The 27,260-nt window shown below is 42.6% G+C and overlaps 1 protein-coding gene across 1 annotated transcript in view; it reads right to left on the bottom strand.

Annotated features, from left to right (window-relative positions):
• Positions 1-26,131, bottom strand: part of LOC125460326 (FERM domain-containing protein 4B-like) — a 325,635-nt gene extending 299,504 nt beyond the window's left edge. Inside the window, exon 1 of the mRNA XM_048547693.2 lies at positions 25,752-26,131. The gene's annotated coding sequence lies outside the window, so the exon portion shown is untranslated. The remainder of the gene's footprint in view (positions 1-25,751) is intronic.
• Between the last annotated feature and the right edge of the window lie 1,129 nt (positions 26,132-27,260).

The raw sequence follows: 27,260 nt of genomic DNA, 5'->3' as shown, positions 1-27,260 counted from the left end.
ATCCCATTTTTACTGGTTCCTGACACAGCTACCCAGCTACTCCCTGTCTGCAGCTATATCTATGCAGCCCTCTAGGTTAACCGCTTTCTGATATTGCAAACTTTGTTTTAACCGGCATCTTGTGAACCGGTATTCTCAATAAACCAGGACTGAAGTTTACTGTTTTAGTCTGTCAAATTATCATAGTTTTCAATTTACTTACCTAAACATGCTTGTTGACCAATCGAATGGCCATATGAAATATCAACATTTGATTTAATTTTGAGTCAGTTTCTCCCCAAATACAGTGATCTACCACGATGAATGAGTAGTCAGTTGAGTGTGTGAGTGAGCAGGTACTCTGCCAGTAAGTTTTATTGATGGCAAATTTACTTTATTATTTAAGTGATTAATGCTGTAAGTATAATAGTGATGTGTATACCACACATTCTATTTCTGGTACTTACTGTATGCTTTTACAAGATGTGGTCCTTTTGATTATCTGGAATATTTGATTAATCACACATTCCTGGCCTGATAGGTGCTAGATAACAAAAAATATTCTGAAGAAGGGTCTAGGCCCGAAATGTCAGCTTTCCTGCTCCTCTGATGCTGCTTAGCCTGCTGTGTTCATCCAGCTCCACACCTTGTTATCTCGGATAATAAAAACGTTACTTTATATATCCAGCTTTTTATATCCAACACTCTCTGAGGCAGCCCATTCCAAACAACATTCCGAGTAAAGAGGTTTCTCCTGTCCTGTTTCCGGCTCTCTTGCTGACAATCTTGAAATCATGACCCCTAGTTACTACCACTCCAACTAGTGAAAACAGAATATCCTTACTTACCCTGTCAAATTGTTCATCACTTTGAACACCTCAGTAAGGTTACCACTTGATCTTCTCTTCTCCAGGGAGAACAAGCTCAATTTCTCAAATCCTTTTCTCTAAAATCCCTCATTCCTGGCACCATTCAAGTAATCTCCTTTGTACTTCCTCCAGGGCTTTAACATTCTTCCTCAAAACAAGGTGCCCAGAATGGAACACAATATCCCAAATGTGATCTGACCAATGATTTGTAAAGATGTGGCATCATCTCCTTGCTTTTATACTCTATGCCTCTTCGGGGATCCAATGATCCCCTAAGCCTTCATTTAGAGGAAGTGTCACTGGATCTGAAACATTAACTTTGCTTCCTCTCCACAGATGCTGACAAACCTGCTGAGCTTTTTCCAGCAATTTCTGTTCTTAAACTGTTCCAACTTAACTGGCCACCTTGAGAGAACTGCACATGTGAACCCCTTCAAAGTTGTACCATTGACAGCGTATTGTTTTTCCATGTTTCTTCTACCAAATTGTACTACCTCACATTTCTCTGCGTTGAAATTCATCTGTCAGTTGTCTGCCCATTTGGCCAACTTCTCAATGTCCCTCCGATGTGGCGCAGCACCATCCTGACCATTTACTATTCTCCCTAGCTTAGTATTACCATCAAATTTAGAGAGTTTGCCTTCAACACTCACCTCCAAATAATTTTAAACAAATCAGAAAAAGCAAGGTCCTGACATGGATCTCTGGGAACGCCACTTTCAAGTTGTCTCTAGTTTGAGAAATGCTAATCTAGACCTACCCTCTGTTTCCTATCTTTAAACCAAATTCTAATCCATGCTGCTAAGGACACACCCATCCCAAACATTTCTAATTTATTAACCAACCTGTCACATGTCACCAAATCAGATGAAAGTCCACATTTATAACATCAACAACACTTCCCATATCCACTGCCTGTGTCACTTTGTCATAAGAACTCAATTAATTTTTTCAGGCATGACCCGCCTTTGACATAGTCATGTCAACTGTCTAAAATTAACTTATTTTTCTGTAACTATGTATGTTTTCTTATCCCATATTATGGCCTCCATCAGTCTTGATGTCAAATTGACAGGTCTGTTGTTTCCTGAGTTATCCTTTTCCTCTTTCTTAAACAATGGCATCGCATTTGCAATCGTCCAGTTCCCTGGTACTAATCCTGTTCTGAAAGGTCTGGAAATTTTCTGTCAATGACTCTGCAATTTGCTCCCTTACCATTCTCAGCAATCAGAATTAATGCATCCTGTCTGGGCCTAGTGACTCATGTATCTGAAGTGCTGCCAGCCATTTTTGTATCTATTGTTTATCTATCACTAATGCTCAGTTGCTCAACGCCTGCATCTTCAACTGGGTCATTGTCACCATTTTCAAATTGGCAAAGCTAGAAGCAAAGTTCTTGTTTAGTACTGCTTCCATATCCTCTGCATGCCTGTATTTTACTAATTCTGGTCAGATGAACATGGGCAGACAATACAAAATAAGAGATACAATTGTAAAGTGGTGCCTTCACAGAGGGACTAGAGTACATATGTGCACAGATCTTTCAATATGGCAGAACAGCTGGAAAGAGATCATTGGGCATTATTAAAAGGATCATAAGAGCATTTGAGCAAGGAGGTCAAATAAAAACAAAAACTGCTGGAGGAGCTCAGCACCTGTGGAGAGAGAAATGGTAATCAGTTATCTCCTCGAGTTGTGAAGAATTTATTGGACTCAATGCAAAATTTTTCTCCCTCTGCAGACGCTGCCAGATTAGATGAGTTTCTCTGGCACCCACTGAATTTTGCTTCCATATAGACACTTGTTAGACTTCAGCTGAAATATTGTGCAAAGGTTTGGGTGCCACACTACCTGAAGGGTGTGAATGCAGTGGAGAAGAGGAGTGCAGAAACACTTTGCAACAATGGTTGCAGGGATAATAAACTTAAGTTGTGAGGATAAATTGGAGAAGTTTGGTCTGTTTTACTTTGAAAGAAATTGGCCAAAGGGAGATGTAATACTAACAATGAAGGAGCTGGGCAATGTAAATAGGTAGAAATGGATCCCAGTTGGAAAAGGACCAATAACAAGATGGCACAGATTTCGAGTGATTTGAAAAAGGAAGAACTACTTTATGAGAATATGCTTTTTCACATTGAGTGGTTTGGATCTGGAATGCAGTGCCTTTTAATGGGATGGAGCCAGTTTCAAATGAGGCATTCAACTAGGCAATGGATAATTATTTACATAGGAACAATATACAGGCGTATGGGGAAAAGGCAGGAGAATGGCAGTCATGTTACCAGCATGGACATAAAATTTCATTAACCAACTACCAGCAGAGATGGCTTGTTTTCCTGCCTTCATCCCTCTGAACCCAATCTGTGTCTTTAAAAAGAACATAATTTAAACTCTATGCCTTACCATTCAATCACTGTACACATCTTTAAGGGTTAAAATCCCCCAATGTCAGTTTAAAAATATTTGATGTTTTTAACTGTCTATAAGCATGTAACAATAATTTTGTGGCATATTTGCAATTTCCTTAAATTTTTAGTGTAACTGGCTGGGTGTGGGAACCATATAGGCATCCCTTTCTGTTACTGAACAGGTACTAAAGATGTCCTCCAGGCATGACAACTGGTATGTGTATCTTCCGATCTATAGGAACTGATGGGTTACTTCACAAGTGGTTTGTAAGGGTTGTGTCTCTCCACAAAAACCACATTTTCAACTACCAGATGGTTGAAGGCTTACCTCAGAGAAAGAGATGAGAGAGAGAGAGAGTCAGACAGACGGAGAGAGGGAGAGGCAGAGACTGAAAATTGACTAAGATCGAAAACAACTGCCAAATGAGTGCTGTCATCACAGACCTCGCTAGGCAACAAATTCAAGCAGCCGATATTTTCCCCTTTACATTATCCAAGGCTACCTTTCCCAAGTCATGATGTATATAACTCCATCAGCAACAACTGTGGTTACGCATTCTTAAGCTATTTGTGCCACAATGTCAAAAGAATAATCAAAAGAGGGACCTATGTTTGTTAAGTGTCATTTGCGATCACCAGACATCTCAAAGTGGTACGCAATTAGCAAAACAACTTGAAATCTAGTCACTATTGCAATGTAGTAAGTTCAGGCAATAAAATATATAGAGAGGAAGCTGTTACAAACAATAATGTAATAACAAACAGATGCAATATTTTTGAGATAAAAATTGAAGGATAAATATTGGCCAGGGCATCAGCAATAATTCTCCTACACTTTTTCAAGATGGATCATGGATCTTTTATTTGCACTTCAGTGGGCAAACAGGACTCCAGTTTAATGTCCTATTTGAAAGATGCACATCCAAGAGTGCAGCACTCCCTCAGATCTGCACTGGCTTGTCAGCCTGGATTTCTATGACGTTGTTCCACAACCTTCTGATTCAGAGATACAAATGTGACAGATTGATAGCTCACTGGGTATAAGTTTAGAGATTGTAATTTTATTTCTTTATGCATGGACTTTAATACAAATAAAATGTGGATTGCTCAAAGTCACTTCATATTGGACCCGAAACTGGCCGGAGAAGGCAAGTGTCAGACTGGCTTGCATAGGACTTGGACACAGTCACAGACTGATAGCTCTGAGACCTCCCAGAGACGTTTATCCATGGTTCTGATCTACATTTAAAACACAGGCTCCAGAGGGGAAAGTGCTCAACTGCACTTTCAACTGCAATATCCAATCTTTTTGGAATGTTGACAGAATTAGAAATTGGCCAAGTTATTTTTACTGCATTTTGCCAGACAGCATCATGAAGGAACTGATGTATACTTGATCCCACTGTGCTAACCTCCTGGTTTCACTGAGAAAGTCAGCCCTGTAATTCTGTGGGATCTATTTCCACAAAATTGAATGAGTGCAGACCATAATGAGCTGCAATTTATTATGCGGTAATGAAGCTCATCCTTCATCTGCTGCGTGTTGATTAAATTTAACAAATGGAATTTTCAAAAATAAATAAAATGTTTGTTTCCACTTATTACTAAGAATAGACTTGTTGTTTCTCTCGTAAACCGATAGAAATAAAATATTCCAAGTGGCTTGTTGCTTCTTATTGCTATCTGGGAAAGTAAAAGGATTGCCACTGATAACTATTCCAGTTCTCTCCATTTCCTATGCTAGCTGACATTGCAAAACATTTCTTCTTGAGTGTCACTGCCTCTTTCACTTTCAAATCTGGTTTTAACCACCATTCCACCACATCAAAGCCCACCCCTGTCTTTGCAAACTACCACCTCATCCCAAACGTTCCCCTTAAAAGAGTTGTCATCTCTTAAATCTATGCATATCTTTCCCACATATCCACATTTGAATTTTTCCAACAGCATTTCTACTCTGTTCTTACATAGCACCAAAATAGCTCTCAGCAAATTCACATATGACATCCTTTGTGATTATGCTCCACTATTCTTTCTTAGACCTCTTGACTTATTGACTTTGACAAAAATCAACCTTCTTTGCATGCTTTTTCTTCATATTTCAACCAAGTTGGACAGTATCCATCTGCTTCTACTCTTAGCTATCTGGTTGTAGCCTTACCCTGCGATCATCTGAATGTCCCACCTTGAGCAGTTACCTTTGGAGCTCAAAAGGAAATCACCCTCAACTTCCTCCTGCATCTTATCATTTTATTTCATATGGTGCAGTGGAGATGTCTGAGCCAGAAGGCACTGGTTCAAGCCCCATCTGCTCCAGAAGTGTGTAATAATGTCTCTGAAGGGTTGATCGAAAATATTTGTCTGAAAACAATGCCAAGTTTCAAATGAAGAATGATGACACTAAACTTTACTTCACTACCCCCTCTCTTGGTGTTCATTTGTCCTTTGTTTTTAAGATTTTTAAATTGTTTTTAATTGTTTTTAAGACTGATTGAATGACATCCAATCTTGTGTGTGTTGCAAATTTTCCAGTTAACCACAAGGAAGACCACAACCAGTGTCTTTGACCTCCACTCCAATCATCCAACCCTTTCTGTGGTCACTGTTTCTCTTGGACTCAGAGACTTTTCACACTTTTGGTGGTCTATTTGACTCAGATCAGCTTTTGATCCTACATGTTCCCCATCAGCAAAGTTTGTTTCCACCTCCATAAAAAGTGTCTGAAGCCACATTAACTTCAGCTATTCTGCAGCTGAAACCCTCATTCATGACTTGCAGACTCAGCTAATCCAACGTTTCTTTGGGGGAATCATTTGGTTTCTTTCCTTTATTCACCTGAGTTCATCCAAAACTGTCACAAACAACACCAAGCACACAAAGTCTTGTTTGTCAAATTCATGACCTCATTGATCTGCAGTGGCACTTGTATCAATGCTTTGTATTTAAAGTTCAATCCCTGTGTGCAAATCCGTCCCTGGCTTGCCCCTTTTTTCAAACCTTCTGTAAACTCGGTTTGTGCAACACACTAAAAACTCTGCATTCCTGCATCTCTAAGCTCTCTGTCAACAGGTTGAGTTCAAACTCACTCCAGGACTTCAACAAAAACATCCATGTGAACCTTCAAATGCAATAGAGAGTGAGAAGATGAGAGGGAGTTACACTGTCAAAGATGCTATGTCCTAAATGAAACATTAAGCCAAGGCCCGATTGACACGCTGGACGGAATGGATGGTCGTAAGGAACTGCAGCATTTCAAAGTAGTGAAGGGGATTCTGGCCTACATTTATCCTTCAGCCAAAATTACCTGGTCACTGTCACATTGCAGTAGCTGGGAAATTGAGAGTAAATGGACTGCATCTCTCCTACAGAACAACAGCGAGCATTCTTCAAAAATATGTCAAGGGCTTTAAAGCATTTTGGGACATCCTGCCATCATGGAAAGCACTATATGAGTGCAAGTCTTTCTTTGCTTTTCAATTCTGAAGAAGGGTCACTGGACTCAAATGTTAATTCTGCTTTCTCTGCACAAATACCGCTGGACCTGCTGAGTTTTTCCAGTATTTTCTGTTTTGGCTTCTGATTTCTAGCATGTGCAGTTTTTTTCATTTTTTTTCTCTCTTTGCTTTTTTTCCCTATGAATTCTCCACCTACTTTGCCAAACTATTGACAGCTTTCATCTATAATCACTCCATGCACTGCAATTCTCTCCCTTAATCATTAGACCTATCTCTCCTACTAAACAGCCCTTTTAAAACCCACCTCTTCAGCGAATCTCTTAATCCCATACATTATAACACTAACAACATCTGAAAAGTGCGTAACTGCCTGTAAACTTTGGGACATCTGGAGTCACAAAGGCATAATATAATTGCAAGTTTTAAAAAAATCTCTTTCCAGTGGCTTTTTTTATATGTGTCAATTATTGTCTGTTTATGCTTTTGTGAAGAATGTTAAAGGAGCAATATAATTGCAAGTTTTGTTGTACAGAAAATTCCTGTGTCTCACCTCATTGATAGTTCAGTTGGCAACATTTCTCCCACTGTTTTCATATATCAGATCACCATATATAACCAGAAAATTACCATGGTTGAGGAATTAAACAATTACCCAGTTTTGGGTTGCTCTTTCCATAAATAAGTAACAACACAAACACAACCATGGGAATAGCTGAGCATGAAAACAGACAAATAACAGACTATCAAATCTAAGATCCTTGCTGGTTTTCCAAGCTATAACTTCTGGCTCTAGAGGAAATAATCAGCAGAGGGTACCAGGGTGGAATTTTCAGTTAACGTCTTCTCTTATCTGCAATTTTATGCAGCCTTCACAATTACTTTTGCAAAAACGTACATTTATAACATGGCCAAACTGGTTGAAGACCAAATTGTAAGTCCTGCAATAACAGACTGCAAAGGCAAGGAGAAATTCTTGGTTAGCCATGTGATAGGAAGGTATGAGATTGGAGGGGTTTGAACAGCCAGCGTAAATCAGATTGATGTCTACTCTGATCTAGGCCAGGAGGTGAAATACAACAAAACACAAGATACATTTTCCTTGTGGATTGTTCAATAAACTGCATTCAGTCACCCAACATCTATTACACACAGCACCACCCTGTGCCCTTTTTGTTAGTTTCCATCAGCTGCCCAGATGTTATAGCACATCTCAAGGTCAGGTACGACTCGAACATAGACATTCTGGCCCAGTGAAGGGACACTACAACTGTGCCCAGAGTCCCTGGTAATCCCTTTAGATATTTTCTGATTGACTTGTTAGGGGATATTATTAAACACATCTGGAGCAGGTGGGACTTGAAAACAGACCTTCCAGCTCAGAGGCAAGGACATTATCTGTGTACCGCAAGAGCCCTCTTTATAGACAAATATAGTCAGTCACTTAACTAATTAACCTCAGTCAGCAGCATTAACCTTAAAACTCTTATGCAACACTTCTCTTTAAGAAAAACATTTAAAAAGGCATGCAAACAATCCTTGAACAGAAAGTAATGAAGAATAAAAAGGTTTGTTTCACGTTGCACATCCTATAAACAACTTTCCGTATTATCCCTTCTTTCTTTAAATAATTAAAAAAAACTTCATGTTTGATCTTAAATTAACTATAATTAAACATTTCTGTCCTACCTAACTCCTTACGCTGATAATGGGAACTGCAGATGCTGGAGAATCCAAGATAACAAAGTGTGGAGCTGGATGAACACAGCAGGCCAAGCAGCATCTCAGGAGCACAAAAGCTGACGTTTCGGGCCTAGACCCTTCATCAGAGAGGGGGATGGGGTGAGGGTTCTGGAATAAATAGGGAGAGAGGGGGAGGCAGACCGAAGATGGAGAGAAAAGAAGATAGGTGGTGGGAGAGTATAGGTGGGGAGGTAGGGAGGGGATAGGTCAGTCCAGGGAAGACGGACAGGTCAAGGAGGTGGGATGAGGTTAGTAGGTGCGGCTTGAGGTGGGAGGAAGGGATGGGTGAGAGGAAGAACCGGTTAGGGAGGCAGAGACAGGTTGGACTGGTTTTGGGATGCAGTGGGTGGAGGAGAAGAGTTGGGCTGGTTGTGTGGTGCAGTGGGGGGAGGGGACAAACTGGGCTGCTTTTGGGATGCGGTGGGGGAATGCGATGGAGGTGCGGCTTGAGGTGGGAGGAAGGGATGGGTGAGAGGAAGAACCGGTTAGGGAGGCAGAGACAGGTTGGACTGGTTTTGGGATGCAGTGGGTGGAGGAGAAGAGCTGGGCTGGTTGTGTGGTGCAGTGGGGGCAGGGGACGAACTGGGCTGCTTTTGGGATGCGGTGGGGGAAGGGGAGATTTTGAAGCTGGTGAAGTCCACATTGACACCATTGGGCTGCAGGGTTCCCAGGCGGAATATGTGTTGCTGTTCCTGCAACCTTTGGGTGGCATCATTGTGGCACTGCAGGAGGCCCATGATGGACATGTCATCTAAAGAATGGGAGGGGGAGTGGAAATGGTTCGCGACTGGGAAGTGCAGTTGTTTATTGCGAACCGAGCGGAGGTGTTCTGCAAAGCGGTCCCCAAACCTCCGCTTCGTTTCCCCAATGTAGAGGAAGCCACACTGGGTACAGTGGATGCAGTATACTACATTGGCAGATGTGCAGGTGAACCTCTGCTTAATATGGAAAGTCATCTTGGGGCCTGGGATAGGGGTGAGGGAGGAGGTGTGGGGGCAAGTGTAGCATTTCCTGCGGTTGCAGGGGAAGGTGCCGGGTGTGGTGGGGTTGGAGGGCAGTGTGGAGCAAACAAGGGAGTCACGGAGAGAGTGGTCTCTCCGGAAAGCAGACAAGGGTGGGGATGGAAAAATGCCTTGGGTGGTGGGGTCGGATTGCAGATGGCGGAAGTGTCGGAGGATGATGCGTTGTATCTGGAGGTTGGTGGGGTGGTGTGTGAGAATGAGGGGGATCCTCTTTGGGCAGTTGTGGCGGGGGCGGGGTGTGAGGGATGTGTTGCGGGAAATACGGGAGACGCGGTCAAGGGCGTTCTCGACCACTGTGTGGGGAAAGTTGCAGTCCTTGAAGAACTTGGACATCTGGGATGTGCGGGAGTGGAATGCCTCAGCGTGGGAGCAGATGCGGTGGAGGCGGAGGAATTGGGAATGGGGATGCAATTTTTGCAGGAGGGTGGGTGGGAGGAGGTGTATTCTAGGTAGCTGTGGGAGTCAGTGGGCTTGAAATGGACATCAGTTACAAGCTGGTTGCCTGAGATAGAGACTGAGAGGTCCAGGAAGGTGAGGGATGTGCTGGAGATGGCCCAGGTGAACTGAAGGTTGGGGTGGAAGGTGTTGGTGAAGTGGATGAACTGTTCGAGCTCCTCTGGGGAGCAAGAGGTGGTGCCAATACATTCATCAATGTAACGGAGGAACAGGTGGGGTTTGAGGCCTGTGTAGGTGCGGAAGAGGGACTGTTCCACGTAACCTACAAAGATGCAGGCATAGCTGGGGCCCATGCAGGTGCCCATGGCCACCCCCTTCGTCTGTAGGAAGTGGGAGGAATCGAAAGAGAAGTTGTTGAGGGTGAGGACATGTTCGGCTATGCGGATGAGGGTGTCGGTGGAGGGGGACTGGTCGGGCCTGCGGGACAGGAAGAAGCAGAGGGCCTTGAGGCCATCTGCATGCGGAATACAGGTGTATAGGGACTGGACGTCCATGGTGAAAATTTGGTGTCGGGGGCCAGGGAACTGGAAGTCCTGGAGGAGGTGGAGGGCGTGGGTGGTGTCACGGATGTAGGTAGGGAGTTCCTGGACCAAAGGGGAGAAAATGGAGTCCAGATAGGTGGAGATGAGTTCGGTGCGGCAGGAACAGACTGGGACCTCCTGCAAAACACCCTTCTGCAAAAATTCCATCCCCTATTCCCAATTCCTCCGCCTCCGCCGTATCTGCTCCCACCATGAGGCATTCCACTCCTGCACATCCCAGATGTCCAAGTTCTTCAAGGACTGCAACTTTCCCCCCACAGTGGTCGAGAACGCCCTTGACCGCGTCTCCCGCATTTCCCGCAACACATCCCTCACACCCCGCCCCCGCCACAACCGCCCAAAGAGGATCCCCCTCGTTCTCACACACCACCCTACCAACCTCCAGATACAACGCATCATCCTCCGACACTTCCGCCATCTACAATCCGACCCCACCACCCAAGACATTTTTCCATCCCCACCCTTGTCTGCTTTCCGGAGAGACCGCTCTCTCCGTGACTCCCTTGTTTGCTCCACATTGCCCTCCAACCCCACCACGCCCGGCACCTTCCCCTGCAACCGCAGGAAATGCTACACTTGCCCCCACACCTCCTCCCTCACCCCTATCCCAGGCCCCAAGATGACTTTCCATATTAAGTAGAGGTTCACCTGCACATCTGCCAATGTGGTATACTGCATCCACTGTACCCAGTGTGGCTTCCTCTACATTGGGGAAACCAAGCGGACGCTTGGGGATCGCTTTGCAGAACACCTCCGCTCGGTTCGCAATAAACAACTGCACCTCCCAGTCGCGAACCATTTCCACTCCCCCTCCCATTCTTTAGATGACATGTCCATCATGGGCCTCCTGCAGTGCCACAATGATGCCACCCAAAGGTTGCAGGAACAGCAACTTATATTCCGCTTGGGAACCCTGCAGCCCAATGGTGTCAATGTGGACTTCACCAGCTTCAAAATCTCCCCTTCCCCCATCGGATCCCAAAAGCAGCCCAGTTCGTCCCCTCCCCCCACTGCACCACACAACCAGCCCAGCTCTTCTCCTCCACCCACTGCATCCCAAAACCAGTCCAACCTGCCTCTGCCTCCCTAACCTGTTCTTCCTCTCACCCATCCCTTCCTCCCACCCCAAGCCGCACCTCCATCTCCTACCTACTAACCTCATCCCACCTCCTTGACCTGTCCGTCTTCCCTGGACTGACCTATCCCCTCTCTACCTCCCCACCTATACTCTCCATCTTCGGTCCGCCTCCCCCTTTCTCCCTATTTATTCCAGAACCCTCACCCCATCCCCCTCTCTGATGAAGGGTCTCGGCCCAAAACGTCAGCTTTTGTGCTCCTGAGATGCTGCTTGGCCTGCTGTGTTCATCCAGCCTCACATTTTATTATCTAACTCCTTACGCTACCAGGCACCCGTCTTTGAGGATTTCTTTAAGCAAGCACTTGGACAACACACTTTATTTCAAAAATCTTTCATTTTAGCATTTTCTTTATGCTCACAAGGTCAAACATCATCCCTTTTCTCAGCAACACCCATGGTCAAATGTACTTTGTCCCAAAGAGAGTGGTGATCCACACAATCCTCAGGCTTCCCTTGTTTACAATTTCGTTTGGAACACTGGATGAATACACTCTTGTGTCTATAGCTTTTCCAGGCACCAATACTAAAGCAGATAAAGGTGTTTTTTAATTACGTAGCTTTCCAGGCCAATTAACAATATCTATTCTTTCCCACTAAGAACTGGATAGATCCTGGCATATTCAAAAAGTAAATTAGTACACTGGTGTGTGTAGCAACACTTAAAAAAAATTGCATGCTTATATTTTCTGGATTGCCCCCTCAAGCTTTTAGCGTTGGCTGTGTTTTTGAACTTTATTTATTTACTGCTTAATTTGCATAAGACTTCCTCAACAATAGTATGTTTCACCATTGTATTCAGCTCTATAACTAAGGTCATGGCCAGTTTAACTGCCCAACTAACTGCTTAATATGTGTTATTTCCCTGGGTGTAAGTTCAACTTTGAGAGGCCTCATTCAATTTGTTGGAATGCAATTAACACTTTCCAAGCAACACTGCCAATCCAGAGTCACTGTTAATTTATTCTACTGAATATCAAAGCTTCTATATTTCAAAGGTCACCCTCTCCTCCCAAATCTGATTTTCAACCTTAAATTCCCTTACATGTCACATGCATCTCTATATGTCCTTTGACAATATTTCAACCTGTAAAAAATGCAGCCTTTATAATAACTGACCTGCATTACCAACAGAAAGTTGCTGAAAGAGTGAATAACTACCTGCATTGTCTCCAATTTTGGCCTCCCTCCAATCACTTGCCACTTCTGACACATACGTAAATCATGTTAACTTTTGGTGAGTGATTCTGAAAAATAGGATAAGGCCATGTACATCTTCAATCAGCCCTTTATCTGACCCTTACAACTATCCATCATAGGACTATGTGAAATGTGTCATGCTTCATCACTTTCTATGACTTGTTCAGATTCTGCAAGTGTGTAACCCAGGCGAATTAAGCTTGAAAAATGCATCCTAACAGTTTGATTCCCATGCATTTGCTAATTAAAATCCAACCACATTGTAAAGTCCACCCTCTACACACACAGACTGACAACAAATCAAGTATTCTGTGGCTCCTTACTACATGTTTAATGAGATGATCCATTTGCTGACAGAATTGCCAAATGTATCTCTGTCCTCACCAATTCACTTTTCTTTTGGAGTGTAGACTTACAAGGTCCATGCAACAGCAAGTTCAGAATGCTGTTTCTTGATGTTTGTTCTCCAAATACTTTCATTTGTTTGCAGGAGGCACAGGGTGACTGTCTCCTACCTGTCTTTGCTTACAGCAATTAGAAAAAGGGGAAATAAATTGTTTTCTTCAGGCTTAGGGTGGCCTTAAGAAAAGTAAACTGTTTCTGCTCTTGGAAATTAGATGGCCCCTCCCAAATATTCAAGCCCCAAACTGTTCAGTGAACAGGGAACTGATTACAGTTGTTGGCAGGCAGCAGGCTTTGGTCATTGAAACCTCTTCACTAGTCACTCATCCACAGACAAATCAGTCAAAGCTCCTTTTGCAGAGTTCCAATTCAACTGTAAAACTGCAGGCATTGTTGGAATTCATTCTTTTGTTACAGTTCCCAGTACCTGTCATTGATTATAATTGCTAAATTTACCTCTGTCTTCAACTAATGCACACTCCCTTTTGTTGGTGTGCAGACTTTCAAGGTCCATGCAGATTATGACTTCTGAAACTGGAAGTCAATGCATTCACATGCCAAATGGTGCATACAGAACTTTGGAGTGGCTGCTCTGCCACTGGTCTGCACTCCTTTGGGTTACAAATTCTCCTTTCTGACAAGTTATTCTATAGTGGTACCATCACTGGATTAGTAATCCAGAAACAAAAAGCAGAAATTTCTGGCCAAATTTATCAGATCTGGCAGCATCTGTGGGAGAAAGCAGAGTTAACATTTCTGGTCCAGTGATTCCTCATCAGGAGTTCTGCTTTCTCCCCACTGATGCTGCCAGGCCTGTTGAGTTCTGTTAACCATTTCTGTTTTTGTTTCAGATTTCCAGCATTTACAGATTTTTGTTTTATTTTAGCAATCTCGAGGCCCATGCTAATGGTCTGGGATGACATGTTCAAACTCTATCACAGCAATATTGGAATTTAAATTTCGTAAATCTGGAACTGAAAGCAAGTTTCATAGTCTCAGTAATGGTGACTATAAGGAAATCCTGTAAAAATATTTGACTCTCTGATGCCCTTTAGAGAAGCAAATTTGTTGTTGGTCTGGCCTACATGTGACTCCAGACCCACAGCAATGTGATTCACTCTTAACTACCCCCTGAAATGGCTTGGCAAGTCATTTGGTTCAAAGGCAATTAACAATGGGCAAAAAAATTTACCACTTGAGGCCTATATCTTCCTTGATGACAGACTTAAGCATTTACCTCGCTACATAGATAAATTAAATAGATGGATAGGGGCTTTTTGTAAGGTTTCTGACATTCATTCCAAAAGCTTCTTTCTGAAAATTTAGTTCTAGCTCACATTTGAGTTTATCAATCTAACAAAGTCCAAAAATTTAAAAGCAAGCTCCGTGTTTGAGATTTCCCAACAGAATGTGTGTCAATCTTGATTACAGTTTATTACATTCCAATACATATTCTTCTCTGCAAAAACTATTAGGCTTTCTTTAAACTTATCAAAATCTGACAATGTCTCATACGCATTTAATAGTTCAGTTCTTGTAAGGTTTGCCCATAAATGTTAAATTATCCAAACCTTTCTCAGTGCCAAATACTTGAGCCTCCACCTCTGAAAACGCCTTTTGCCCGACGGGACAGGAGCAATGCCATACCTAGTTTTTACTTCAGTAACACTGCAACCCCTGTTCATCTACTTACTTTATTGATGTAACAGGGAAAATGCTTAAATCTATCATCAAGGAAGAAATAGCAAGAAATCTGGATAGAAATTGTCCCATTGGGCAGACACAGAATGGGTTCATGAAAGACAGGTCATGCTTGAGCAAATTTCTGGAATTTTGTGAAGGCATTACGAGCACTGTGGACAACAGGGACCCACTAGATATGGTGTATCTGGATTTCCAAAAGGCATTCGACAAGTTGCTGCACAAAAAGCTGCTGCATAAGATAAAGGTAGACGGCATTAGAGGCAATGTATTAGCATGGATCGAGGATTTGTTACCTAATAGTAAGCTAAGAGTGGAGATAAATGAGTGCTTTTCTGGTTGGCAACCAATGACTAGTCGTGTGTCTTACAGATCAGTGCAGGGCACTGCAATTGTTTACAATTTACGTAGATGATCTACAGTTGGGGACCATGTGTAGTGTGCCAATGTTTGTGGATGACACTAAGATGACTGGTAGGGCAAAGTGCCTAGAGACTCTGAAAATTTGCAGAGAGATATAGACAGTTTGAATGAGTGGGCAAAGGACTGGTAGATGGAATTCAATGCTGATGAAAGTGAGGTCATCCATTCTGGTAGGAATAACAGCAAAAAATGACTACTACTTGAATGGTAAAAAATTGCATCATGCTGTTGTGCAGTGGGACCTGAGTGACCTCATGCATGAATCGCAGAAGCTTGGTTTGCAGGTACAACAGGTAAGAAGGCAAATGGGATTTTGTCCTTCATTGCTAGAGGGATTGAGTTTAAAAGCAGGGAGGTTATGTTGCAGCTGTACAGGGCACTGGTGAGGCCACACCTGGAGTACTGCATGCAGTTTTGGTCTCCTTAATTGATAAAGGATTTACTGGTACTGGAGGGGGTGCTGAAGAGATTCCCTTGTTTGATTCCAGAGTTGAGAGGGGTAGCTCATGAGGAGAGGCTGAATAGACTGGGATTATATTCATTGGAATTTACAAGAATGAGGAGGATCTTATAGATACATATAAAATGATGAAGGGAATAGATAAGATAGAAGCAAGGAGGATGTTTCCACAGGCAGGTGAAACTTGAAAAAAAGAGGGGATAACCTCAAAATTAAGAGGACAAAATTTAGGATAAATTGAGGAGGAACGTCTTCACACAAAGGGTCATGAATCTGTGGAATTCCCTGCCCAGTGAAGTAGTAGAGGCTTCCTCATTGAATGTTTTTAAAGCTAAGACAGATAACTTTTCGAATAGTGAAGGATTAAGGGTTATAGTGAGAGGGTGAGTAAGTGGAGCTGAGGCCACAAAAAGATCAGCCAACATCTTATTAACTGGCAGAGCAGGCTCGAAGGGCCAGATGGCCTACTCCTGCTCCTGATTCTTATGTTATATTCGTTCCATTGATCATAGGGTCAATTTCAGAGAACACTCCCACAAAATCATACACTGACATTTTACAATGGGTTTCAGCCTCTCAGAATCACAGAATCCCTACAATGCAGAAAGAGACCAGTCAGCCACTGACTCTCTGAAGAGCATCCCACCCAGACCCATTCAACCCCCACCCCTCTCTACCCACGTACCCCTCCCATTTCCCATGACTAATCCACCTAACCTGCACATTTTTGGATTGTATGGGACTAAACTGGAGCACCCAGAGGAAACCCAAGCAGACACAGGAGAATTTGCAAACTCCACACAGTCACCTAAGAGTGGAATTGAACCCGGATCCCTGGCACCGTGAAGCAGTTGTGCTGACCACCGTCACATCTTCTTATATTTAACTTGAATTGCAACCTTCTGTATGAAAAAAAGTCCATTTCTGATGTTCATTTTCAAGCAACCATTCTGTACTTCAGCTGCATCATCAGGTAAGTCTGTTGGTGAAACAGAACTAAAGCCACCCTTCATTTCTGGATAGACTTTATGGATCCTTCAGACACCCAGCTCCTGCCACATCCTGAAGAAAAAGTTGCTCCCTTCATATATGCCCTGTCACTTAATGAATTAGTCTCAGTCAATAGCACTGTCTCTTTCACTGCCTCTTGCTATACTGACATCAACATGGGGTTTGATCCACATTTCTAACACATGGAGGAAGGACCTGCTTTTTGCCCTACCCATTGTGAGAAGATAACAGCATTGGTTGAATTTGCTTTTGGATAGGGAACTCAAAGAAAAATTACCTATCAGAATTTGCTATGCATCACTTTCAGGTGTTCGATTTTACCTATTCCAGATTGTGTTTCTACTTTTGGCCTTAGAACTCCACTTTTAATTCCTGTTTCTGTAAGTAGGGGAGGCACAGTTACAATCCACTGACTTCAGCATGTGGAACACTTTATCCCCATACCCAAGTAAGAGTTTGGACCTTGTTCAATTCTTCCCACATGATGAGGCTCCCTTTATTGTTTTCACCATTTGAGGAGATTTATGGCTCCTTGATATATGAAACACAACTGTGGTGCAAAGATTACAATTGTTTGCAGCTGCTGGCAATGTACAAGTAGTTTTACCTTTCAAGGATCTAGCACTAATGTGTATTTAGGTTTCACGTTTTGTCTCTGTGCTGCGCAGATTGATTTTGGTGAACATAAGCCAGAACTCAGCACAACAGCAATAATATGATCAGAAATCAATGAGTCTAGCCTGGCAGCATATTCACTGACTCAAAACTAAACTGTGTCCTCGTAACTTCAGTCAATGTTGGCCTTGCAGTATTTTGGTACATGTTTTGTTAAAGAATCCTGTTTTTGGACATATTCAAAAAACAGATTTTACCACATTCTTGGTAATAGATGCTAGTTTCATTAATAACGTTCAAAACAAATGTAAACCTTGGCACTCAAAAGCCATGTTGAAGATAGAACTGCCACTTTATGACAATAAAGTCAACAAGACCTAATTAAAACTAGGTCTTCATTTTTAAAAACTAGGTCTTCCTTGTCATCAGTCAGATTGGATCCTTTGGCCGATGATCTTTGAGTCATCATTGTCTACAGGTTTAGTACCAGAGGACTGGAGGATTGCAAATATTGTGCCCTTGTTCAAGAAGGGCAGTAGAGATGACCCAGGTAATTATAGACCTGTGAGCCTTACGTCTGTTGTAGGAAAAGTTTTGGGAAGGATAATAAGAGATAGGATTTATAATCGTCTAGCAAGCAAGAATTTGATGGGAAATAGTCAACATGGATTTGTCAAGAGCAGGTCGTGTCTCACAAACCTCATTGAGTTTTTTGAGAAGGTGACCAAGCATGTGGATGAGGGTAGGGCAGTTGACATGGTGTACGTGGATTTCAGTCAAGTCTTTGATAAGGTTCCACATGGTAGGCTATTGGAGAAAATGCTGAGGCATGGGATCAAGGGAGATTTAGCAGTTTGGATTAGAAACTGGCTTTCTGTAAGTGACGGTTGATGGAAAATATTCAGCCTGGAGTCAGGTTACTAGTGGTGTGCCTCAAGGATCTGTTTTGGGACCACTGCTGTTTGCCATTTTTATAAATGACTTGGACGCAGGCATAGGTGGATGGGTTAGTAAGTTTGCAGATGCCACTAAAGTCGGTGGAGTGGTGGACAGTGTGGAAGAATGTTGCAGATTGCACAGAGACTTGGATAAACTGCAGAATTGGGCTGAAAGGTGGCAAATGGAGTTTAATACGGATAAATGTGAGGTGATTCACTTTGGGAAGAATAACAGGAAGGCAGAATACTGGGTCAGTGGAAAGATTGTTGGTAGTGTGGATGTGCAGAGGGATCTTGGTGTCCATGTACATAGAACCCTGAAAGTTGCCACCCAGGTTGATAGTGCTGTTAAGAAGGCTTACGGTGTGTTAGGTTTTATTGGTAGAGGGATTGAGTTCCGGAGCCGTGATGTCATGCTGTGACTGTACAAAACACTAGTGCGGCCTCACTTGGAATATTACATACAGTTCTGGTTGCCCCATTACAGGAAGGATGTGGAAGCATTGGAAAAGGTACAGAGGAGATTTACTAGGATGTTGCCTGGCCTGGAGTGAAGGCTTGTGAGGAAAGGCTCAGGGACCTGGGTCTGTTCTCAGAGGAGAGAAGAAGGCTAAGAGGGGATTTAATAGAGACATACAAGATGATCAGAGGATTATGCTCCCTGCTCTGTAACTTCCTCCAGCGCTACAATCTTAAAGTGCTCTGTTTCCTCCCACAGTCCAAAGATATGCAGTCTAGGTGGATTGGCCAGGCTAAGTTGCCTGTAGTGTTCAGGGGTGTGTGGGTTATAGGGGGATGGGGATGGGTGGGATGCTCCAAGGGGTAGTGTGGACTTGTTGGGCCAAAGGGCCTGTTTCCACACTGTAGGGAATCTAATCTATCCTTTACATTGCTCAATGTTGTCTCTAGAATTTAAATAAAGGCTAGTTGGTGAAGGAATGAATAAAACAATTTGTATAAATTCTTTGATAATAAAATGTGAGGCTGGATGAACACAGCAGGCCAAGTAGCATCTCAGGAGCACAAAAGCTGACGTTTCGGGCCTAGACCCTTCATCAGAGAGGGGGATGGGGAGAGGGAACTGGAATTAATCGGGAGAGAGGGGGAGGAGGACCGAAGATGGAGAGTAAAGAAGATAGGTGGAGAGGAGAGTATAGGTGGGGAGGTAGGGAGGGGATAGGTCAGTCCAGGGACGACGGACAGGTCAAGGAGGTGGGATGAGGTTAGTAGGTAGATGGGGGTGCGGCTTGGGGTGGGAGGAAGGGATGGGTGAGAGGAAGAACCGGTTAGGGAGGCAGAGACAGGTTGGACTGGTTTTGGGATGCAGTGGGTGGGGGGAGAAGAGCTGGGCTGGTTGTGTGGTGCAGTGGGGGGAGGGGACGAACTGGGCTGGTTTAGGGATGCAGTAGGGGAAGGGGAGATTTTGAAACTGGTGAAGTCCACATTGATACCATTAGACTGCAGGGTTCCCAGGCGGAATATGAGTTGCTGTTCCTGCAACCTTTGGGTGGCATCATTGTGGCACTGCAGGAGGCCCATGATGGACATGTCATCTAGAGAATGGGAGGGGGAGTGGAAATGGTTTGCGACTGGGAGGTGCAGTTGTTTGTTGCAAACTGAGCGGAGGTGTTCTGCAAAGCGGTTTCCAAGCCTCCGCTTGGTTTCCACAATGTACAGGAAGCCACACCGGGTACAGTGGATGCAGTATACCACATTGGCAGATGTGCAGGTGAACCTCTGCTTAATGTGGAATGTCATCTTGGGGCCTGGGATAGGGGTGAGGGAGGAGGTGTGGGGGCAAGTGTAGCATTTCCTGCGGTTGCAGGGGAAGGTGCCGGGTGTGGTGGGGTTGGAGGGCAGTGTGGAGCGAACAAGGGAGTCACGGAGAGAGTGGTCTCTCTGGAAAGCAGACAGGGGTGGGGATGGAAAAATGTCTTGGGTGGTGGGGTCGGATTGTAAATGGCAAAAGTGTCGGAGGATGATGCGTTGGCCTGCTGTGTTCATCCAGCCTCACATTTTATTATCTTGGAATTCTCCAGCATCTGCAGTTCCCATTATCTCTTACATAAATTCTTTAGCAGTGTATGCACCAATATGAAGGTGCATTGAAATCATGCTTTGATTTGTATCATTATTGCCACATGTATCTAGTAGAGTGAAAAGTACTGTTTTGCATGCAGTACAGGTAGATCATACCGTACAAAGTGCATAAGGGTAATAGAACAGAGTGAAGAATACAATTCAATGGCTGCAGAGAAGAGGCTCAAGAGGTAAGGTCAACACTAAATTTGAAAGATCCATTCAGAAATGTATCTAAACACAGCAAGGAGAAGTTGTTCCTTAAACTGTTGGTCTGTGTGTTTAAGCTTTTGTATCTTCTGGGAATTGTCTAAGTGAGATCTTCTTCTAGAATTCACACAGCTTTCTTTTTGGCCTGAACGGTTATCATTTCTGTAGAGTATTCCATATTCACAGGCAAAGGATTACTGAAGTAGTGGGATATAATAGCTGTGCAGCCCAGGGGATGAAGTTGCATCTTACTGTTTATGACATTTTCAAAGGAGATCCACAATGGTTTTTTGCTGGAGTCTTAGCTGAGCTGAGGTCAGGAACACAGCAATAAGGAGGATGAAATAGCTAAACTTACACCTTAGCATTGCAGCACTTGTGTTGATGTTTCATCTGCCTGTACAACAAAGATACCCATGTATCATCACACAAGCCAATCTTCTATCCGTTGACTCCATCAATACTTCAAACTGCCTTAGAAAATACAACATAATCAAAGACTCCACCCACCCTGGTTCATAGATCACACAATCCCTACAATATGGAAACAGGCCCTTTAGCCAAACAAGTCCACACTGACCCTCAGAGGATCCCACCCAGACCCATCTCTCTAATCTACACATCTCTGAGCACTACGGGCAATTTAGCATGTCCGATCCACTGAGCCTGCACATCTTTGGACTGTGGGAGGAAACCGGAGCACCCGGAGGAAACCCACGCAGACACGAGGAGAATGTGCAAATTCCGCACAGACAGTTGCCTGAGGCTGGAATCACACCCGGGTCCCTGGTGTTGTGAGACAGCAGTGCTAACCACTGAGCCACTGTGTCGCCCTTGAGGCATTGCTGCCACCTAAGATTCATTTTTCTTCATACATTTCCATAGGCATCCTCAAATCTTCCAGCTTTGAAATATTAGCTGTTTCCTATAGTTTTCTGCTAGTCCAGGTGAACAAGAGAAATTGTTTTAATTATGGCATTGTTTCTTCGAACACATCTCCGAAGAATGTGTATGCACATAGTGTTATTCATATAGAAAACAGGTAAAAACATTGTTCCTGCTCAAACTTTTAGACAGATTCAAGGTGGAATCAAATGCTTTACAACTAATATAGCTGCTTTACTGAAAAATAAGGCAAAATTGATTGTTGAGCCAAAGCCAAATCGTTTCAGAGTTTTGTAGGAGGAAAGGTAGGTTCAGATGCAGCAGAGCTTTAGAGGGGGAATTCCTGAGTGTGGGGATTTGATGTCTACCATCAGAATTGCTAATGGTGGGACAAGAAAATATTGGGTGTGCAAGGTTCCAGCATTAGAGAAACAGAGCACTTTAAGATTGTAGCGCTGGAGGAAGTTACAGAGCAGGGAGCAGTGAAGTTGAGAGGCCATTTAAACAAAGGATGTGAATTTTAAACAAGAAGGACCGAGAGCCATCTTGGTCAATCATGATAGTTTCAAGGTTAAACAGCTTAGATTTGAATGAGGTGCAACGTAGAAGCTGGCTGAGACACAATTGAAGAAGCCCATGTTAAGTGTATTTTTGAACATCGTGACATTTTGCACTTGTGCTGATACATGCACATCTGCAATCAATGAATCAGTATTCAGGAAAAGGCACACTTGTTCAGAACATTCCATGGCTGGCAAAGCAACAGTTCAAACTGACAGCTCAAAGTGACATGTAGTGAATAACCTGAATCTGTATGCACACACAATTGAAGCATACATGTTTGCATTGCAGCTCTGCTATAAGAAGTAGTGTGTAGTATAATGGAAACTTGTAACAAAGCTGGGGCAACAGTGCATCTTCAATTGTTCTGAATTTGTCATTAAAAAAATTTTGGTCACAATACCTTGCCAGTGGCTGAAAGAAGCATGATACCATTGGCCAGATTTTCAAATCGGGGTGAGGTCCTAAGCCCATGCTGTATCCATCACTCAGATGATGTGATCTGGATTATTTTTTTAACATGCCCCAATTGGGCTAGAGATGGGCTTGATACCCAATTAAAGGCAATGAGAATAACCAGGAGGTGATCTGGCTTTGCTATTGTAATTGGGCCTACCTCAGCTTGCAGAAGACAGGTGGCAGCAAACTTGAAATGCAAAAAAGGCAATAATGAAGTTGTTGCAAGGCAAGCTTTTACAAGCTCTCTACAGCTGATCTTATTCTCCCATTTCTTACAATTATTCTGCACTTTTAAATTTCAATTCTAAGTCTGTTAATCTTCTTTGCAGCTGTAACTTTGATTCCTCATTCTGTTTAATCACCCTATGATTTTTGTATATCATGATCTGCGCATGTTATGATCTGCCTGTACAGCATGCAAAACAAAACTTTTCACTGTACTTGGGTACACATAACAGTAATAAATAAAATCCAGTCAAATGATGTCAAATGTACAATTTGATAAAAGACTTTTCACCTGAAAAGCCTTTAACTTCTGCCCATGTTTAACCAACTGCCATGCAACAAAATGCTTCAAACTCCTTGGATTTACTGATTTCCAAATTGAAAACTGACATCTCACCCTCCAACTTGTTAGCAAGCTCTTCAAGGAGTTTAGCAGGCTTTTAATTGGAGTTGTTGTTGACTCCTTTACCCCATTTTAACTTTTGAAAATTGCAATATAACTCAGAGAAGTCAGGATCCAGAAATGCAGTTGGAAGTTTCAAATCACATCCTCATTCCCAACCCCACCAGAAATTGAAAACTCAGCTCATTGTTCTTACACTTCCAACAAAATGTTTCACATTTAATGCACAGTGTTTATTCTGTTGCCAGTTGAACTTCACAGGTGGTCAGTTAACTGGCTTAGTTATAACCAATTTACTCGGAGTATTGAAATACAGTGGTAGTGTACTGTGAGCCAGGAGGCCTGGGTTCAAGTCCCAGAGTTGTTTAACAACATACCCCAACAGGTTTGTTAGAAAATATCTATATCACATAGCATTCCTATCAGCTAATATAGATTGATAGAAGGATGGATGCATCTCTCTGCTAGTTATTTGGATAAATGAGCAAAGTTAGGTAATTGGAGCCCTGTTGTTTGGTTTAAGCTGCTTTTTACATTGTGCTTTCACTGCCGCTGCTGTTTGTGAAGGACATAGAACATAGAACATAGAACAATACAGCGCAGAACAGGCCCTTCGCCCCTCAATGCTGCGCCAACCTGTGAACTCATGCAGACACAGGGAGAGTGTGCAAACTCCGCACAGACAGGCACCCTAGGCTGGAATCGAACCCGGGTCCCTGGTGCTGTGAGGCTGCAGTGCTAACAACTGAGCCACCGTGCCGCCATGTTAAACTAGAAATTACTGTGCCTTACAGGTAATTTTTTTGAATGCCAAACACAGGGTATAGAGCTTTGCCATTTGATACCTGTTCTCAGCTCCTCTGCGTGATGGTAGGCACTGGTAAAACTGTCCTGATCACTCCATTGCAGAATGATTTTTGACTACAGCCCATGTCATGGTAGGATTTATAATGAAAACTCATACAAATAAACAAACCACCAGATTTGTGCGATACTGTGAGAGTTTTTAAGGCAGCTTTTCATTGAAATTAATAGGAAAGCAGGCACACAAAACCAGCTTCAGATTACATTTTATTCTTGTTGATTGCATTTATTTTTAGTTAACATGGTATATTGGTTGCTTCAGCTAATTTTTCTAAAGTTCGGCGGAAAATATAAAGAAAATTACCATATTAGAACTTGGCAGGATGATTAAAATAGTGGGATTTACCTACATCTGAACGGAAAGACTAATTTATGTAGAAGATCATTGATATTCTGTACATAGTTTGAATTGAAGGTTAGAAAAAGTAGTTCTTTTGAGTCAAACGAAAATCAAATACTAGAAAATCATCCAAAAACCTCTACCATTTCAGGAATATATTGCCTTTTATTAAATTCTGTCTGTACTAGAAGGATTCTGGGCTAAAAGTACAAATGCTGAACAATAATTAATCTTCAATATCAAACAAATAGCATGCCTAATGCTTACAACAGTAGAAAAATATTGTAAACCCTGTTTGCCACAAAAATGACTTTTCTCGCTGCTTAGCCACTGCTTTGTTCTCTGCTAGTTAAGATCCAACACGCTGTGTTCTGGATGTGGACTGCATTTGTAGCCTCAGGTAAACGGGATTAAAACTCCACTAAGGTTAACCTTGAATGCAGCGATGCAATTAATGTCACAGGTGCTTACAAGAAAATGAAATAGCAGGAGAGCTTTATTGAGATTGACAATTAAAACAAAGAACTCGTTTAACTATCCCTGGAGAATTAGCATAATTATCAGACAGACAAGCACCCGAATTTTCACATTTTTTAAAGAAAAGACAGGAGATTCCCACTCATATTTCTGCTCACCAGCAAGCATGTAAATAAATAATGGCTTCAAATTAGAAGAGGAATTCAAATATTTATTTCAATTATTAATAGGCTTCTTCGAAATCAATGAAACACAAATTTAAGGTTTTACTATTACAGCTGGCCCTGTTTAAGAACAGATATTAAAACATCTCCATCCCCCGTTCAGTGCACTTGGTTTAAAACCACAATATTCCCACAGAGACTGCGTAGGTTTCTCTTCAGAGAACCACTCAAAATCTTCACTCAATCTCGAATCCTAAACAACACCTCTCAGCTACAATGCGGCCAGTAACCTTACAGTTGTTGCCTTCAGTGAAATTACGACGAATATTTTCCTGCACAAAACTATGGTGTGATCTACTTGTGCTGGATTGGCACCAATAATACCCAAAACACAAAGGAAAACAAGCTAGCTGCAGAATATACCAGGTTTTGTTACGTATGGTTCAAAAGATTAGCCTGGAGTAGGGAACCCCATTGTTTTTTCAGAAACGGACCCATAATCGAACAGAAGTTTAAACCATAAGTGTTTGCCATTGTTTCAGTTCTAAGGGTACTGCTGACTAGACAGTTTAATATCTCGGTCGGCTTTGACTGCAGAACTGAGTGGCTGGTTGTCCAGAGCATTGACTGTGGCTCTAATTCACGCTGCAAACTGTATGTCTATATTGTGCACACCAAATTTTAAAAGAGAAACAGCCATTGTAAATATAGTTAGAGACATGGCTCACCTTTTCCTGGGCTGTCTTGTTTACAGTGCGTTCCGTCTTTTGTTTTGAATCTTCTCTCCAGATAGAACACCGGCCACTGATTTCCCATATACAACAAAATCGGATGCTATTTTTTCCCCTTTCCTCGATCTCTCGTCAGTCTTTCCCAACATGTGAGGCTCCAGCTTGCTTCTCGCCTATGATTTTCAGCCAGGAAGCTGTATCTGCATATCCAGGCTGTTTACACTCACGCCGCCCCACCACGCCTCACAGCCTCTGCTTTCCCCTTAAAACCACACAACCCCCTGCAGCTGTTACTGCGAGTATGACATGACTGCCTTTTCGCAAGCTGATGTACTGCTCTCATACAATAGAATGAGGCAAGAGAGGTCCCTGGTGGTAGCAAGGGCTCCCTCAGAACTCCTGTCATATCAGGCGAACCTTTCACCAGCAAGGGAGCTTGAAATGCATCAGAGCCACACATACGTAATACACGTCGAATTATTCATTGATCAAGACCATCTTCCTTTACATTACTTTTTTTTGCCTTAACTGAATGTACATGACTAAAATATTAACGCACTTTGGAGCTGGTTGTGGCTGCAAAATTTTATTAACAAAATTCAACGTTAATTTGCTCACGACAACATCCATAATTATGAAAGATTGAGCCTTGAATCGTATTTGGAGAAGGGAAAGTTCTGAATCAGCTACATGCTTCAAGACTTCAGATGTAGGTGATAGAGAAATCTGATCCACACAATTCATATCCCGCTCGTGAACTGAGGCATGTATCGTATCCAACAACATGAATTTTCTATTGTTGAGAAAATGAAACCACTAATTTTGAGAACTGTGTATGGATGGTGGAACAGTTCCTTTATCACTTTTGCCCCAGAGCTGTCAATTCTCACATTGGCATCACTGTTAATGCGAAAAAGAATGGGAGTTAACAAATTCCACATGGTCCACGTTGTCTGAAAACTATCAGAATAAAGTGATTTACATATTTTAGTTGAACTCAAAAATGATGTGAGTGTTTAAGTTTCACTTGTCTAACTGTCATCTAATTGGCTGCCCAGAGAGAGAGAGAAAGAGAGATAGAGAGAGAGAACTACGGAATGTCACAACTAAGGTCACAAAGAGAACTTCAAACAACAACCTTGAATGGGTGAAGTGGTAAGTCCAAACTGACTGAATTGTTATTTTTTGAGTACAAGGAATTTTTTTTGTGTCCAAGTTGGAATGAGGGAGCTAAGGTGTACCAGCGTGGGTTTGAGCATTAGCATGCTATGAAAGTCATAAGCAAAGAATTATCTGGCATTGTAGGTAAAAGGATTCATTCACTCTGAGTGCTAGAAGTCAGTCAGCTATCAAGCTAGAGAAAAAGAATCAGGACAACAAAATTACTGTTTCGCATCTTGAATGCCGGAATTGTGATGCTCAGAAAAAAACACCAACAGAATCTCAACCAATCTGCAGCACAAAGAATCTTGCAACCAACAGTTGAATTATCAATGCCAAACTTTA

The sequence above is a fragment of the Stegostoma tigrinum genome, chromosome 11, assembly GCF_030684315.1.
Source record: "Stegostoma tigrinum isolate sSteTig4 chromosome 11, sSteTig4.hap1, whole genome shotgun sequence".
NCBI lineage: Eukaryota > Metazoa > Chordata > Chondrichthyes > Orectolobiformes > Stegostomatidae > Stegostoma > Stegostoma tigrinum.
This window is presented reverse-complemented; position numbering and strand designations above follow the sequence as displayed.